The following is a 14,138-nucleotide window of genomic DNA, read 5'->3' as shown; positions in this document are numbered from 1 at the left end:
CAACAACACGACTTCTGTCGACCTTTCAATGAAACATGTTAGAGTGAAATTTGAATGAAATATAACTAGTGGTACAATTTTTATTCAATGTTAAAATGTGTCAACTATTCCTGCACCACAATGTATGATCGCCGTTCACGTGTTGCAGCTGTTGACCTCAGCTGTATTCGCTGCTTTGCTCCTCGATCTACCGTCGCAACTTTTCTATCCCACTCTGCTTAGGTAGAACACAGTTCCTGATGACTCGCACTGGCAATGGCACAGAGACTGGGAACGAACAGGTGGTTCCTGCGATCTACCATAGTGCAGTTCACGAAGTTAACTGGTAGCTAGAAGCAAGGTCCTGAGCTTAGCGAAAGTCGTCGTAGGGGTGTGCAAACAGTCCAGTGAGCGATCCGACTGAAAAAACGTAAACACAGACAATTTCAATCACTCTGCTACCGAAGGCACATAACGAAGGTTTCAAACAATCGCAATAACTGCCGAACAACTGCGCGGGCGCGTTAATTGTAGACACTGTCTTATCAGTGGACGGGCTCGCGTGACTTGCTTTTGGTGAGGGCGAAGGTTTTTGAGGGTACAAGCTGCAGCCGTACTATCAAGCTCGAGTACCTCTACCCTCTCTTCCATATTTATACTCTGGCTGGGCGGGAATCCGATTCGTTGTCCTATTCTAAAGCAACCACATGGAGTGTAGCAGACGGGGGCCAATTGATAAAATCAAGCCTTTTCTGAAATAGCGTCAGCAATTTGTCTACGATCTGCCCAGCAATATTGTCTACAACCTGCCATTTCCTCACGCAATGCAGTAGCTCCTTGACATCGAGTCTTCTGCACGGATCCAGATATTGCTGATCAGTATGAACATTTGCATACAACGGATATCCCAGTTAGTTTCTTCTGGCGTGCCTTCTGCGCCATAGACACATTCAGGAGTTTGTCTTCACCGACTTCAATGCCAGTTGGTGTAGTTAGGCCCATAGCCTGTCAAGAAGTTTATCAGGCCTCTTGAGGGAGATTCGAGGATCTTATTCCCAGTCTTTATTTAATGTTTGGAAGAAAACCACAACTGCATCTCGATGTTTGGGTATCATCCTATCGTTTCTGCCATAGTGGGACAATCTGATTGTGGATTTGCTGCTTGCTTGCGGCCCATATCGCTATTAAATTGTGCACTTTACGATTTTCTTCTTTATTTAGCAAATACATCGCCGCTATTCCCCTTACCTGGAGATCGAGTGAACATTATCCAAGTATTACCTATAATGCCTCAACTGACACAGTACCAAAAGCGCCGGTCTACAGGAGAAGTATTCTACTTCCGCGTTACACCCTGTAAACTGCCCGTGCTGGTATTATGAGTAGAATCCTTTGCGCCCAAGCTCTCGCACAGTGTCCCGAATAGTAGTTGGGATAGATACATTCTTATTGTTGCATTATTATTTTATAATCATTATTGGCTACACTAATAATGTTGTTACTCCTGTTCCTGCTTCTCTTGCTTATTTCTTCAATATGTGCAATATAATTTTGTCTCCCGTACACAAAGACACAAAGGTATGTGATGACGGACCTGTTGCTTAATTTCATGACAGGGTCTCTTAAAAGGTATCCTTTTAATAACATGTACGTGATCATTCCAGACGCAACAGAAAATTTCACTCCTTGGACACTGACGTAATTCTTGAAGGACTATGTTATATCCTTCTTCCAGGTTACTTCTGGAGCTTCAATTCACAAGGACCGTCATGCAGTCGGCATATGCCTCTACTCCCACGATCACTTATTTCCTGCAGCTTTCCTAAATCCGGCTCGAGCGCCAGATCCCAGAACACATGACAGCCTTCCGAAACTGTTTTCGTGATGATCTCTCCAGGGCATACAGAATTGTTTCTCTGTTTTGGCAATAGTTCTTAAAACAATTATGCTGAGTGTTTTTTTCCAAGTTTTGTCGCCTCATTTTCAAAGTCTTCTGTGGACTCTGCTCTTCTGGCACCACATTGTTTGGAGCTAATTCCATGAATCAATTGTTTCCCCTCTAGTCAACCGCAGACAAATTGCTTGATGACCAAGAAATTGAATCGATACGAACTCTGTCACTTTCGGAATGTTCAGGAAATAATTGAACGCAATGGCATCCTTTGAGTCATAGACTTATAGATGCGTTTTGCTCACATCTCAAACAAACCGAAAAAGAGATACAAACTTTCATGATCTATGTACTCTTGAAATTCCAGCTTGGGCGCTGAATGCTCTTCCAGTAGACACATGATAATTTAATCAGATGTTTCAGCAGCAGCAGTTGATTGACTTGAAATATTACTGCGAAGCCCTAGCAGTTTCTCAGCAGTCACATAATGAATGTTTCTGGATGAAAATGAAGAATTCCTATTCTTTTCAGTGGAAGGACTTAAAGTTGATCATTTTAGCTTTACCACCGACCGAAATAGTCCAAATACGTTTTATTCTTGTGTCTCGGTGTGGAGGTGTAAGATTTTTTGACACTTTGTTGAGTTCTTGCTTTGCTCTAGTAGTACACTTTCTCACTGTGAATTAGAGTGAAATACGATTGCACTGTACATGAACGGCTGTTGGTATACTTCTTCAAATAAGACTTTCAGTGTGTATGAAGCTAACTGAGTAACAGAGAACGGATTAAGACGTCATTTGAAATTTATAAAAGCTACTTTCTCACATCTTCACATGTGTAGTAACTGTTTATATCTTTGTTCATGTCTCTTTTGAGCGAATTATTTACTTTGAAGTAACAAAGTGGCTTGGTACTCCGCCAGTGGGTCGAAAATATTCTGCTTTGAAATACTTCACCTGTGACATATCGCTCATAACTGTTTATTACTATCAGTTAAGAAGTTGTTTATGGTTTTTGCTGGAAGATATTCTGAGGAAGAATGTAAGGAAATGACATTTCTTCACCAATGTACGTCAGTGGAAAATGTCGTCTTGGCGGAATGTTCGGGTAAAGGCTCAGAACCCTCTGCTACTAGCGGACGCGACATTTCTGTCTGCCGGCCGCGGTACATACGGGCATTTATGTCACTTATTTTGATACCCGCAAACTCACTCATTAAAACCTACAGGGTACTTCTCGTTGACCTAGAATCATCAGATTTGGCACAGAGCAAGTTTTCACAGTACTGGTGAGAAAAAGATCCAATCTTTGTTAATTTGTTATTATATCACACGGCAAACACTTATTGTAATCTGTTATCCGATTGTCTGTCTGTCCATCTGTTACGACTCCTTTTTTCTTAGGAAATACAGTAGCCAATACGAAATTACCCAAAAATTTAAACTTAAGACTTAAATCATTCTCTGAAGACTTTGAATTCCTGGGATCGATATCTCGTGTGTATCGATGTCGATAACAGGCAAAAATCATCGAGACTACCGATTCACAGGTTGGATGAACCATCTACATACATATTAAGTTTATACGGAACGCCCAGTCCAGTTTTTTTCGTTGCATATCAGTGAACTTCGAAATAGCACACGTGGATGTACTTTCTTCAAAACCGGCTGTTTTTGGGGTCATTTCAAGGTCACCTGACTGAAGTGAGAGCCACTGCGTGCAAAAAATGATTTTCGGTCAATGAAACTCGCGAAAAAATATTTCACTTTCGCATTTCTCTGATTCTTTTTTCAGCTTTCACAAAAAGAACTATTTTCTTACCACAAAGGTCATAATGTCAGTCCCGTTACGTGAGGCCTACCCTTAGCAGGACAGCTATAAATGTCTGCCCATTAAGGTTTCGACGAGACAGCCATAAAATTAATGCCAACGTTCCTTTTTAGATATCTACCGAGTCCCGTGACTTTTTGGATCCAAGAAAAGCCGAAAATATTAGCTTAACTTGTCATCTTCTTGCTGTTGCTTTTAGTGTGAGCAGATGTCGGAACACCAGACACTGTCTGCTGTAAGAGATAATGTCCTCAACAAGATGGGGGCCAAAACATTATTACAACCTGTGTAATGGAGTGCTGGCCCAGCGATTCTGTGTGGCATGGATTCGATACCTCCTTGGTAGGTTTCCGGAGGTATGTGGCACCGGATATATACCCACAGTTCACGCAAATCCTGCTAGTTACAGGCCAGTGGATGGTAGGCACGGAGCTGACACTTGGGAGAGTTACATCGGGTTCAGATCAAGCAAGTTCGGTGGCCAAGACATCAATGTGAATTCACTATCGTGCTCCTAAAACCACTGCAGCACTATTATGACTTTGTGAGATGAACAGTTATCCTGTTGGAAGATGCCATCACCGTCGGAGAAAGCTGTCATGTTAGCCTCAGCTGTCATGGAACCCCGGTGAATGGACTACCGCGCCTGTCTCCTCCCATCCTCCCACCCGCCAGCATGATGCTGCTCCCACCGGGCTGCGTCCGCGGCGCAATGCAAGTTCGACGAGCAGTTGTTCGTCTAATCGACGGCGTATTCGGGGGCGACTATCGACCTCGTGTGACAAGAAACGTGATTTGTCCGACCAGGCGACACGCTTCCATTGATCCACAGGCTGATACTGATGATCCCGTGCCCACTGTAATGGTAATTGACGATGTCGTTGGTTCCACATGGGATCACGTAGGAGTTGTCTGCTGCAGGCCACACCGTTCAACAAAGTGTGCTGAACGGTGTGTTGCGAATTGGTCGACCTCCACGATCTGAGACGAAGCATGGACGTCCAAAATCTTGTCGCATATTCGTGGTTTCAGCGTCTTACCACTCTCCACAGATGCCCATGACAGTAGCAGGCCGACAGCCGACCAGTTTCGTCGTTTCCAAGATGCTCGTTCCAAGGCGCTGGGCCATAACAATCTGCCTTTTATCAAAGTCCCTGAAGTCACTGCATTTCCCCATTTGCGGCCCGTATCGTCACTATAATGACAACTCATACGTCGCAACTCGGCTTATGAGGAATTTTTTTTAAAAAAGTGTCACTTATTTCTACAGGCGATAGTATTGGTGAAAATGGGATGGTGTCTGACATGCATAAATCACAGTTGCCTTTCTGCAGGGCTAGCTTTCTTCAATAGCGCTGGAAATTCATCACGCAGAAATCGGTGATAAACAGCGCCTGTAATGTTTGGTCAATTGTATGGCCCCATGACTCTGTCACCGACAATTCTTGCCCACACACAGACAACCGGAAAAATGCTCCTATATCTGCACAAAAAAGGCGAATATGCTTCTGTTTAATTTAAAATACTCTGATAGAAAAGTGGAGTAGCAGCTGCCTCATTCTACCGTACGCGACACCTTTATAATGTTCCAAAAAATTTTGTCATAAGAACATATTCGTCCTCTTTTTAAGATGCATCTCACATCTCTCTCTCTCAAGCTCCCCTAACTGTAACTCGCTCACACCCTGTAATCCATCGCTTAAGTCGCTCATACCCATCCACTACACGTAACTACACTACTGGCCATTAAAATTGCTACACCAAGAAGAAATGCAGATGATAAACGGGTATTCATTGGACAAATATATTATACTAGAACTGACATGTGATTACATTTTCACGCAATTTGGGTGCGTAGAACCTGAGAAATCAGTACCCAGAACAACCACCTCTGCCCGTAATAAGAACCTTGATACGCCTGGGCATTGAGTCAAACAGAGCTTGGATGGCATGTACAGGTACAGCTACCCATGCAGCTTCAAACGATACCACAGTTCATCAAGAGTAGTGACTGACGTATTGTGACGAGCCAGTTGCTCGGCCACCATTGACCAGACGTTTTCAATTGGTGAGAGATCTGGAGAATGTGCTTGCCAGGGCAGCAGTCGAACATTTTCTGTGTCCAGAAAGGCCCGTACAGGACCTGCAACATGCGGTCGTGTATTATCCTGCTGAAATGTAGGGTTTCGCAGGGTTCGAATGAAGGGTAGAGCCACGGGTCGTAACACATTTGAAATGTAACTTCCACTGTTCAAAGTGCCGTCAATGCGAACAAGAGGTGACCGAGACGTGTAACCAATGGCACACCATACCATCACGCCAGGTGATACGCCTGCATGGTGAATACAAGCTTCCAATGTGGATTCACCGCGATGTCGCCAAACTCGGGTGTGATCATCATGATGATGTAAACAGAACCGGGATTCATCCGAAAAAAATAACGTTTTGCCATTCGTGCACCCAGGTTCGTCGTTGAGTAGACCATCGCAGGTGCTCCTGCCTGTGGTGCAGCGTCAAGGGTAACCGCAGCCATGGTCTCCGAGCTGATAGTCCATGCTGCAGCAAATGTCGTCGAACTGTTCGTGCAGATGGTTGTTGTCTTGCAAACGTCCCCATCTGTTGACTCAGGGATGGAGACGTGGCTGCACGATCCGTTACAGCCATGGGGATAAGATGCCTGTCATCTCGACTGCTAGTGATACGAGGCCTTTGGGATCCAGCACGGCGTTCCGTATTACCCTCCTGAACCCACCGATTCCTTATTCTGCTAACAGTCATTGTATCTCGACCAACGCGAGCAGCAATGTCGCGATACGATAAAACACAATTACGATAGGCTACAATCCGACCTTCATGAAAGTCGGAAACTTGATGATACGCATTTCTCCTCCTTACACGAGGCATCACGACAACGTTTCACCAGGCAATGCGGGTTAACTGCTGTTTGTGTATGAGAAATCGGTTGGAAACTTTCCTCATGTCAGCACGTTGTAGGTGTCGCCACCGGCGTCAATCTTGTGTGAATGCTCTGAAAAGCTAATCATTTGTATATCACAGTATCTTCTTCCTGCCGATTAAATTTCGCGTTGTAGCACGTCATCTTCGTGGTGTAGCAATTTTAATGGCCAGTAGTGTAATTCTACTCACTCTTTCAGCCCAGCGCATTGTCATTATCTCTTTGTTTCTCTCTGTCACTATCTCCTGTTACACAGCCAGAGTCTCCTTCATTCTGTCCTACTACTACTGTCTCCTCTCAGTGTCACTGTGTCTCTCTTGCTCTCTATTACTGCCAATACCTCATTCCTTCCTTGCTGCTGCTGTTGTCTCTTCTCATTGTCACTATCTCTCTCTTCCTGGTGGTCATTGTCATAGCCTCTGTCCCTAATTATCACTGGCTCTCATCCACATCCACTTTCTCCTGCTCTTTACTGCTATCCCACAGCCTCTGTGTCCTTCAACCATTTCCTGACACTGTTCTGTCAACGTCTACTATGTTCCACTGCCGCTTTGTCCCTCTCCTCTTCTCACACTGCCATTGTGTTCTTTGCTTTTTCTATGCCACGACCATTGCCTACAATGTTTCAGTGCTTATTATTTATTACTTTTTCATCTCTTTCTCACTGACACTGTCTCCTTCTCTCTCACCATAAAAAAGCGGAAATACGTTCGCATGCCAAAATTTTCGGTAAAATTTTTAAAGGTGCTGAGGAAGGTAGAATCTGGCAGCTGGTACCCAACTTTTCAGTCTGAGTCTTTCAAATTAAACAGGAACATATTCGCCTTTTTTGTGCTCCGACAGGAGCATTTTCCCGCTGGCTCCCTTCTCTTTGCTGCTACATCAGGGCATGTCACTCATATGAAAAGAAATTTACGTGTCAATAACATTTTGATGGTTCACTTATGTAAAACTGAAATGATGCAAAATTAACTTTACACTTCAGTTTCACGTGCGCAAAATATTTACATGTGCTTCAGTACTTCAAAATGGGGTTTTGCAGAACCCTTCAGATGATAATGGAGACACTTCAAAGCATATATATCCGTGCTACGTCACTTCAAAAACTGCGGTTTCGCTTCACATCTTATTTTACGTCAGTATTTGTGTGTAAAAATAGGGTAACTTTGAACCTCTGTATCTCGGAACTACAAAAAGATAACAAGAAAATTTCGAAGGTTCTTCGAGATCTTGATCTTAGGAACGTACCGTAAAAATTTCAGCCATTTTCTGTGCATAGCTACCTTAGAATACACGACTCGGTTTTGGTTCCCAAAAACCATGTTTTAGGGGTGTTTCTCGATAAAGGCTATTTTTTTTTTTTTTTTGAAAACTGGAAGGCGGTACTTCTAGATAAATGCCTAGAGCATATGCCGTCAAAATTTGAGCAATTCTATGTCTTTAGTTATTTAGTAAAATGGTGAAAAATGTTATCTTCGTTTTCTTTTCATCAAACGGCCATGAACGAAACGGTGCCTCCATAAGTCCCTTAAGGCCGTAGAACCATAAGGCAAAAAGAACGAACAGATGTGCTTCATTTGCCTAGGCTGGAGGAAGTGTGTAATATTCAATGTTTGACCCTGTATTAAAGGAGATTTACAGTAAGACGATCCTTCTGTTGGGTATACAAATGGTCCCTAACCCAAGGGCTATACAAAACACTTGGCACTACCTTTCTATCACCAACAGTACCCGAGATATGAGCCCTGTAAAAAGTCTGTTCTTATGCGCGGCGTTTTGAAACATATTGGTAGCGCACACTGTCGCACGCGTACTGATACTAGAGAGATCATGATGCCTCATCTGCATTATTACTCGAGGACTTACATCTGCCCCTATGTGCGTATTATGGTAAATTACTTCGCTGTATCTAGTGAATCCTTCTTCATCTGAAAATAAAACGCACCGTGAACTGCTGGTCTTTAACGGCTCCTATCTGCACACGCATTGGGTTCCGGACATATCATTATAAGAACTTTTCTTTTAGTTCTGACCAACTTTACCTTCTGAAGGAATAGGTGACGGTTTTTTTAAACACCTTGTGTACTTAACTGACTATGTTCCAGTCCTCCAACGCAACCGGGCAGGATTAAATTTCGCAGTGGGTAGCGACCATAACGTTTTGCTGATCAGTGTACGAAGCCTGTGAACCTGCCAAAACCGCCTAGCTCGGTCCTGTTTCCGGCAAGGTCGAGTCCAACGAACTATGGAGCCAGAAGAGAATCGTTGATAGCTTGGGAGGAAGTAGGAAGTTTGAACTTACACTGAACGCCACTGGTGGAAGAACATATCAGTCCTGGTCAATGACAAAAAATTGAAGAGAATTCTGTAGCAACAGAAGGTCAAAGCCGCCGGAGCAGTCGTCATTTGGTTCTCGCTTTCCACCAACGCCACATAAGCTCATTGGGCGAGTAATTAGTCACCCCTGGAGAAATCATTACAAGCATCGTTTAATACTACGTAATTCTGCCCGTTGAGTTGGCAACAGCCTGGATTCGGTTAGGAAGTGAGCACATAAGGTTGTGCAGGTATGTCACATCTCGGTTAAGCCACTCGCTGAGGGTTTGATCGCGTCATTACACCAGATTTCGGAGACGCTAATGTTTTGCGGTAGAATGGAACAGCTAATATTTACAGAATTAACACTCTGTCAGAATGAAACATTGTTATGCACTATTAATAATTTTATCACACACAAAATACCTAATCTTGACTGTTGTGACCAAGTGCTGTAAAAGCTGAAATCTAACAGACATTTTTATTTAAGCTGGCTTAACAGTCTCTGTTAAGATATTCACCTATAGAGTAGAAGGAGTTGCCTATCAAGAAGTCTTTCAAACTCTGTTTAAACCGTGCTTTATCTGAAACCAAGATTTTAATGGTTGCTGGCAATTTATTGAGAATGTTTGTTCCTGAATATTGAATTCCTTTTTGGACCAAGGTAAGTGATTTAAGGTCTTTATGTAGATTGTTCTTATTCCTAGTATTGATGCTATGTATTTAGCTATTGGTTGGAAATAGAGATGTATTACTTGAAACAAATTTCATTAGGGAATAAATATACTGAGAACCAGTGGTAGAAAGTTCCTTGAATAGGTTTCTACATGATGTTCTTGAATTTACACCACAAATGATTCTTATCACACTCTTTTGCACCCTAGAAGCTTTTGCTCAGTTTGATGAGTGGCCCCAGAATATGATCCCACATGACATAATAGAATGAAAGTAAGCAAAGTACGCAAGTTTTTTATGTTTTTATGTCCTACAGCTGACATTATTTTCACTGCAAATATAGACTTGTTTAGGCGCTAAAGCAATTCTATGGTATGTCCTTCCCAACTGAATTTATTAGCAAGTTGTAATCCCAGAAATTTAACACTGTCAACCTCTTCGATCTGCATGTCTTCATTTATTATACACATGCTGGAAGGAAATTTCTTAGGGGTTCTGAACTTCATATAGTGAGTCTTCTCAAAATTTAATGACAGTGAATTAGCTTTAAACTATTTATTAATGTCAGTGAAAATTTGATGAGCCGCTATTTCTAAATCTGTACTTCACTTGGTACTTATTGCAATGTTTGTGTTATCTACAAACAAAACAAACTTAGCATCTGGCAATGTAACAGATGGGAGGTCATTAATGTACACAAGAAAAAGTAATGGACCCAACATGGAACCTTGAGGAACTCCACATGTAGTTAATTCCCAGTCAGATGAAGACTGACTGCTTACTGCACAGGTATTTCTCAGTCACACCCTTTGTTTCCTGTTAGATAAGACTCAAACTATTTCGCAGCATTGCCGGTGCCACCATAATATTCTAATTTACTTAAGAGAATGCTGTGGTTCACACAGTCAAAGGCTTTTCACAGATCACAGAAAATGCCAATAGCCTCTAATTTATTATCTACTGAATTAAGTACAGTCTCACTGTAAATGTAAATAGCTTTCTCTATATCACAACTCAGAAGAAATGCAAACTGCCACTTGGACAATATATTATTTTCAGTCAGATGCTTAAGGAGATGCTTAAACACAACCTTTTCAAATATTTTTGAGAAAGCTGGAAAAAGTGAAATTGGTCGATAGTTTGATGGTATCTCTTTATCTCGCTTCTTGAAAGACGCTTAACTTCAGCATATTTTAGTCAGTCTGGAAATGTTCCGCTGATAAGAGATTGATTACACAAATAACTTAAGATAGAACTTAACTCGTATGAGCACTTGAGCACTCTTTGATTAACTTCGTTGGTATGTTATCATATTCCCTGGAATACTTGGATATTAAGGATTTTATGATGGATGCCACTTCTTAGGGAGACGTGAGTGTCATTCATATTTTACTGAAGTTATTTTTAAACACTGGTCTCAGATACTCCATTGCACTGTTCACCGAACACGATAACCCCAAGCTGTCAGTAACGGAAATGAATTACTTGTTTAAGAGGTTTGCAACACTACATGCACTTGTTACCAAAGTCTCATTTATTTTTAGACCTATCCGTTCCTCTTCCTTTTTGGCCCCACCTGTCTGTCTTCACTATATCCCATACAGTTTTTATTTTGTTGCCTGAAGTAATTATCTTTTTCTCAGCTTCGATTTCTAGATTATTTGCTTCAATATTTTGCTGTATTTTTTGTAATGCATTACAATTCTAACATCAGAGCTATTCCTGGATAGTAGATACAGTCGCGTTTTTCTCCCACGTGATATCTTTATTCCTTGTGTAATCCACTGTTTATTTTTTGACTTCTGTGAGATTTGAGTTTCCTTTAGGGGAAAACAATTTTCAAGAAGTGGAGGTAACTTTATTAATGAATGCTTTGTATTTTCCATTTGAGTCAGAAGTATTGTAAACATCTATCCAGTTCATGTCTTTGAGCGATTTCCTGAGTTTCTCAATTTTTGACTTATTTATTGCCCTTCTGTACTCAGATTTAATAGATTTTTTATCCTGAAAAGTTTCAACATTTAACACAAGATGCTGCATGTCATGACCAGATTGCCCATTTTCTATTAGTTTTGTGTTATGACTTTTTTCCCTAGATCAGTCTACAAAGATAAAATCAATAGCAGTCTCAGAGCATTTACATATCCTAGTAGCAAAGTTCATAGTAGGAACTAAATTGGATGATAGTGTTACTGCAATAATTGTTCACTGACAGAGCTTTTCAATAAATCCACGTTAAAATCACTAGAAACCACTATTTCCTTGTTTTTTTACCATGAAATGGTACAGCAGAGCTTCCAGATATTTTATGAAGAGGTTAAAATTTCCTGAAGGTGATCTGTATGTATCTACTATTATAAAGGAATTATTATGAAATACTACTCCTGTTGCAGACAGTGCTGCTCTGAGCAAAATTCATTAATATGAATATTATTGAAATAAAAACAGTTTCTGACAAATGCGGCAACTCCTCCTTTCTCCATATTTTCTGTACAGAAGTAAGAAGCTAACTCGAATCCTGTAACATTTAACATACCTATAACAGTGGTCACATGATGTTCAGAGAGGCAGATTATACCAACTGGTTTGCTCAACTCTAATTCTTCAACACAAATAAGCAACTCATTAAGCTTATACCTTAGTCCTCGGATATTCTGATGTAATAACGATAACTGATTTTGTGCACTGGCTGAATTACAACTGGATGAACCTAATTTTCTTGCCAATTTTGGAGTATCCCTAGTTTCAATCAGAGGCTGTCTGCATGAATTGCATACATTTAAAATTTGCTTTCTGGCTGCCTGTTTTATCAATATGAATGTTATTTCAGCCTGTCTCTGAACTTCGTATGTTTCTGTCCTCCCTACCCTAAAAAAACTGCTGATCTGTCACTTGTAACCACTTGTGCTTTAACACTTGTGACAGTGCCCCCTTAAGTTATTTGCTATTAGTCCAGACAGTTTTCCCTTCACTTTTCTGTAGAGGTGAAGGCCATGTCTAGTATAGTCCCACCTGCTGATAGTCAACAGGAACCACAGTGATATGGGATCCCATATCTGATCCAATCAGCCGTTTCACCTTTAAATTAACTTTCCTAACAGAAGAGTTTAAATGTGGCCGGTCATGGCGCCTCAGAACAGACACAAGCCCAACACCAGTACGTCTCGTTGATGAAGCTCTCTTTACCAGGTCACTCTCAATTGAATAATTAGGGTTGCTATGTATGCTGTTGCCCGCCCCACCGACCATTACCACAGTATCTTCCTTTGTGAAGTGTTTGCAGAGTGAACCTACACCCTCTATCACCTGACCCAGACTTGCACTAGGTTTAAAACAACTTGTGACCTGGTAACCTGACCCTAGTTTATCCTGCAACAGTTGCCCAACACTTCTACCATGTGGACTACCTAACAACAAAACTTTCTTCTTCTTCACAGCTTTTTCTGACTTCTTGCTTTTCAGACACATTTTGAAAGTTCGTTGTGTCCTGCCTACTCCTACATCTATTTGTGGCTCATCAACTTCCAACCGTGGTAACAGATCAAACCTGTTTTCCACATTCACAACCACACTGTCTGAGAACGTCCTATTCCTATTTCTTCTATAAACTGTTGTCACTTCCCACCTCTCTTTTCCCTTCTCCCCCCTTAACCTTTCCAGATCTTGTTTCACTTAGTTCCACCTGAAGGGCAGCAATCTTCTCCTCCTATTCCACTATCTTGCTATCTGTACAGCAAATTCTACACAACCTATGAGCCTTGTTTATATCCACAATTCCCATGCCGCTGCAGTCACCCACATGAAGGAAAATGCAACAACTCTCACACCACACCCCGGAATTCACAATCCTGCTGCAAGTCATACCCTTCTCACTCATGGCAAACAAATTTCAGCTTTAGCCTAAGTTAAAGCAAGAAGAACTTCGTAGACTACTCAATTAATATATTAAATTTCTTAGAAGTTTAGGCCTTAAATTTGGATACTAATTCAAAACTTCTGGAGAAACAAAAACGATATAACTTGTATTGTTTACGTGACGAAACAAAAAGTAAACAAAGAACTGAGCCTACACTATATAAAGTTTCCACTTATTTTGGTACTTTTCACTTTGACTACTTACTTGAGAATAAAATGGGTAGCGTATAAGAATACACTAACAACACAAACTTTACTTTATTGAAATAATCACGTAACTTACAGTATATCACAACGTAAAAATATCCTAATCCAGAACTCGCGCCTATTAAATGTTTTCTTTTTTTCAGAAAATACGCAGAAAATGTGAAACCTCCAATTGATAGCTTACAATAAGTATTAATTTACTTAATTATGATGTAATATTTCCTTAAGTAATTGTTATTACTCAGTTAAACACTTATCTTTATGAGAGCTGTGAATGTGCACAACTCGTCAACCAAGGATGCTACACTTCCCGTCGCAGTGTTCGCTCGCTAACAGGTGGGGATATACCTTCATTCATCGCCTGCAGCA

General features: G+C 41.2%; 1 protein-coding gene across 1 annotated transcript in view; it reads right to left on the bottom strand.

Moving 5' to 3' along the window:
- Nucleotides 1-14,138, bottom strand: part of LOC126471364 (regulating synaptic membrane exocytosis protein 2-like) — a 420,233-nt gene that overhangs the window by 194,834 nt on the left and 211,261 nt on the right. The window lies entirely within an intron of this gene.

The sequence above is a fragment of the Schistocerca serialis genome, chromosome 3 (genome assembly GCF_023864345.2).
Source record: "Schistocerca serialis cubense isolate TAMUIC-IGC-003099 chromosome 3, iqSchSeri2.2, whole genome shotgun sequence".
NCBI lineage: Eukaryota > Metazoa > Arthropoda > Insecta > Orthoptera > Acrididae > Schistocerca > Schistocerca serialis.
The sequence above is the reverse complement of the archived record's forward strand: the minus strand, read 5'-3'. Positions and strand labels throughout refer to the sequence as shown.